The sequence below is a fragment of the Tigriopus californicus genome, chromosome 5 (assembly GCF_007210705.1).
Source record: "Tigriopus californicus strain San Diego chromosome 5, Tcal_SD_v2.1, whole genome shotgun sequence".
Lineage (NCBI taxonomy): Eukaryota > Metazoa > Arthropoda > Copepoda > Harpacticoida > Harpacticidae > Tigriopus > Tigriopus californicus.
In genome coordinates this window covers 1,029,897-1,034,750 of record NC_081444.1, presented here as the reverse complement: position 1 = coordinate 1,034,750, position 4,854 = coordinate 1,029,897, and positions in this window count along the sequence as shown.

Sequence of the window (4,854 nt, the reverse complement as noted above, 5' to 3'; positions counted from 1 at the left end):
GTTTATGTAGGGGTTGATCCAGTAGCAAGATTTAAGTCAGACTTGGACAAGTTTTTGACTAAAATTCCGGATCAACCTTATATTCAAGGATTAGCCAGATCAACCAACTCCAATTCGTTGGTCGATCAAATAATATATATATAAATAAAAGTCAAGTAGAATAAATAATCTTCTCGTCTTGAACTGCTGGGATTCCAATCCCGGTAGCGTTAAGGAAGTCTGCACAAAAAAAGAAAAAAAAAATTCCCACATCATGGTTTCCAAAATTGAGTACTTTTACTAACAGTACTGAAAATTGTGGTTTAGGCTCACCTTCATCGGATCAAAGGACTTCAAAACCTTTTCATTATCTACCCTCCGCAAACAGAAAAAAACAACTAGATGCAGCTCTAGTAAACATGACCGCCACGGATCTTCAAGACAATCGCAAAATCTCTTATCCCATCTCTCATCAAGGAAACTCAAGAAGGCATAAAAAGCAAACTTGATTGCGTCGATTGGATGGCCATCACAACAGACCTGTGGACTTGCCTCAATAATTCCTCTTTTATGGCTATAACCGTACACTTTTGGGATGACGGAAATGGAATTCTCCAGCGTTTTGTTTTGGATTGTCATAGGGTCCATGGGCGGCATACTTCAGAATCACTGGCAAATGAACTTAAAAAGGTGTTAAGGGAAAATATTATTTTGGACAAAGTTGTCATGTGCGTGACGGACAACGCTGCCAACATTGTTAAGGCCACGAAGTCCCTCAATATAAAGCATCTAAGTTGCTATGCCCACACCCTGAACTTGGTCGCAACTTCATCAATTAAAGGAAATGAAATCCTAAGCTCTCTAAAATCAAAAGCGAGCGCTGTTGTTGAGCTCACAAGACGAAGTGGAACAGCCTTGGAAGTGTTGGAAGGACTCCAAAGGAAATTAGGTTTCACAAAAATGAAGAAATTGATCCAAGATGTGCCTACCCGATGGAATTCCACCTATGAAATGTTTCAACGTGTAATAGAATTGAGAGACCCATTAACACTTTTCCTCAATGAACCGGGAGTTGCAGAAAAAGTTGGAACTCTAAGTCCTAGTTCGTGGGAATATTTAGATGCTGCCGTGGACTTACTCCATCCCCTTTATGAGGCAACATTAAAACTCTCAGGGTAGAAGAAATCAACTGGCTCGAAAATCATTCCAATTAGTAAAATGTTGATGGTTCAATATCAATCTTTCATCGGAGATTCGCCTGGAAGGAACATTCAAACACGAATTGTCAAAGGCAATACTTCTTAATCTAAGTGCCAGATTTGAGAATGTTAAAAACTCCGAGGAATTGTGTCTTGCAACGTTGTTGGATCCAAGGTTCAAAAACCGGTGTTTCTAGAGTGAAAAAACTGAATCTTCTGCCCTGGCACATCTTCAAAAAGAGGCGCAAAAAATGTATGTGTGTGCAAACAACTCAAGTAATCAGTCGTTTTCGGTGTCCCCAGAAGATCACGAAAACCCGAAAAAACGAAGAAAATTGTCAATATGGGACTCATTTGACCATGAGGTCAAAACTCAGGGCCCACATGATAGGAATGATATTACTTTAAACATCATATCCTATTTTCAGTTGCCGTGCCAGACTACAGTGCCAATCTGCAAAACGTAAAGTGATTTAATTACCCTAATTTTGAAATGAAGTTTTTTGAATTTCCCGCTAAAAATTTTCTTGCGGGGGAATGTATCAAAGAACAACAATTTTTGTTTTTGGTTCAACTTTGTAACTTGAAACGCCGCCGAGATGGAAGCCTTGCGGCAGCGGGTCTCGGATTTGCTTGACGCGCAAGTCAATCTCAAAACGATCGTGGACATTGTGGGCTGCTCCGAGAACCTCGTGTACAAAATAAAGCGGATGAAAAAGAATGGCGAGAGTTTGGCACGGAAGCCAAGGAGTGGAGGACACAACAAGAAGAGGTCCGACGAGTTCCTGATGAACGTGGCCTCCGCGATCGCCGCCGATGGCAACAGCAGCATCTCTGAGATCGCCAAGGAGCTCGCCGTGAGCCCGTCCACCGTCAGCAGGTCCATTGGGGATCTTGGTGCACGCTCCTATGTCAAAAGAAGACGTCAACTGCTGACTGAGGCCTCCAAGGACAAAAGGGTGGAGAAGGGGACCAAGATCCTGAACTGGCTGAAGAGAAACGGATCCACAGTTCGGATCTTCTCCGACAAGAAGAACTGGAACGTGGATCAAACCAGAAACAGCCAGAACGACCGCTTCCTGGCCTACTGTGTTGACGAGGTCCCTCTCATCAATGCCACGAAGTACCCGGCCTCGGCCATGATGCTCGGCGTGGTCGCGTCGGACGGGAAGAGAGAGGATGCCCACTTACTGGTTCCCGAAGGGCCTCAGGGTGGGGACCAAGGAGTACCTGGACGTCCTAATCAATGTTGTCAAAGCCTTGGCTCGATGCCAACTATCCAGACACTCCTTATGTGTGGCAGCAGGACTCGGCGCCGGGCCACAAGTCCAAGGTGACCCAGGAGTGGTGCAAGGCCAATTTTCCAGCTTTCTGGCCCTGGACGATCTGGCCGCCGTCCAGCCCGGACCTGAATCCGTTGGACTATGGCGTTTGGGGCGAAGTGGAGAGGAAGGCCTGCAAGACCCCTCACCGGAGCGTGGACGACCTGAAGGCCTCCGTGGAGCGGGAGTGGGCCAACATGTCTGAGGACTTCGTCAAGAAGACATGCAAGGCCTTCAGGCCCAGGCTGGAGGCCATGATCCGCGCAAGAGGTGGCCATTTCCGAAAAATAAGGCTGTGAAACATCTATGATTAAGTACAAAAAATTTCAAAATAAATCCATAGCTTCCTTCTTCATGAACTGGATGAAGTTTGACACGCCCACTTTACTTTACGTTTTGCTGATTGGCACTGTAGATCAACTGACCCATTTCAATGGAGGAAATAGGAAGGCAAAGAAATTTTCCAGTCTGATTCAAATTGGCAACAAAAAGTATTATGTATCCCTGCAACCTCGGTTCCCTCTGAAAGAGTTTTTTCTACTGCTGGGCAAATTCTTTCAAAAAAACGTAATCGCTTGGGCAACGATTGCGCCAACATCTCATATGCCTGCATGAAAATTTGAACTGATCTATGTATATTCCGACAATCTCCTTTATATTTTTACAATATTTTATATCATGAATGATATATGTTACAAAGAGGTAACCACGTTCCTCTTTCAGTTTCGATTGTAACTCCTCCCAAAAATCATGGAAGAGTTTTTTGCATTTCATAGTCAGTGATGAGTTTTCAAGAGCAATTTGCAATCTGGGCGAAAATTTGGGCAAAATGAGTTGCACTTGGAGGGCTGCATTTTTGTTCTTCGTGACATTTCCAATCCAACACGTAAATTACAATTGATTGCGTCAGAATTTCCAATAGCAACTTTTGAGTTTGACCCAAGCGCAAAGGTATCTTGGAAAGATGTTATTGTTTTTTGGATGTTCCAAAAAGAAGGCAAACAAATTCCATTTGACCAAAGGCACTGGAACACGGCCGGAGGTGCGATAATCAACACTATGTATGGCGGGAAGGCGTTTGTTGTTTTCATGTCACTTTTAAGTCGCTATTCAAAATAATTCACTTCCCAATTTGAACAGAAAAATTTTCATAGCGAGAATGCTTAATAAACCAGTGAGCACCAAAAACCAGAAGAACAATGTTTTACAATCAAAATATGAGCTCCTTCTACCACCGTGATAATGAATCCATGCGCAAACTACACATTACACAAGCTATCAATTTAATTTTGAACTGAAATCCCTTTATGCCAACAAATATATGGGCGCATTTTCCAGGCGAAACCGGGCCCCTCACCATGGGGCTGGCAAGTGCAAGATGAAGTAAATTTCTCATTTGTATTTCTGCGCTCCACAACAGTTTTGTTCTATGCATTTGATCACATTGCATCCTGTTTGCATTCCTGTTTTGGAGCTCGCTGAGAACAGACGCATTTAGTTTGCTCTCGTTCTTATCTCCCAGGAATTTCGAACCAAGGTGTGACTTCCTCTGTTGCTCCTTGGTTGCTTGTGCACGTGTAGTGTTCGTGGTGTTTGTGTGTGGGTGAATGAATGGGAATTGCCATTCATTCACTCAATTAGGTTTGGTTTTTCACGGCTCTTTGGTAAGACGTAATTACTTTAAAACTAATAGGTTTATTGCTCATTTATGTTTTGTCTAGCTTTAGCAGTTTCTTTCTGATTTGTAGTGTAGTTTTTCTAGTTCCAAATCGTTATGTGTAGTTCTTCAGTTTGATTGTATTGGTCCTTTAGAGTTAGAATTTATTGTTCATTACTGTATTGATTTATTTTGTGTTCGACCAGTTAGTTGAGTTTATTTCCATGTTTTCTTGTTGATGTCCTAGTTTCCATATGTTCTTGATTCCTTGCTTTTCTCTGTCGCTTACTTCTTGTTTACCATCTCTATCTTTGATTTGTATGTTAGTTTGATGTGAAGTATTTCATTCCTATTTTGCTCTGTTGTCCTGTATCTCAGGACAAGATTGCACAGCTTTTTTAGTTCTTTTCTTCTCTTTTTCTTGGCCTGTTGATTTTGTTACTAATAGATAGTTCCTCCTGCATTCATGATGGAAGCTATTTTAGAAAAGCCAGCAAAGAGGCTAGACAATGTTTTGACCTGGTCCTAGTTGGAAAGGATCCTTCCATAGTCAATAAGCCGTTTATTATAGAGGCTTTAGTTGCCTGGGTCAATGAAACCAGGGTGCTGCTTGAAGAACAGGCTCACCCAGTAGTTGAGAAGTCGACTAATTTGACCAACGTAGAAGTTGAAGTAGTATCTCCTCTTGAAAAAGCGC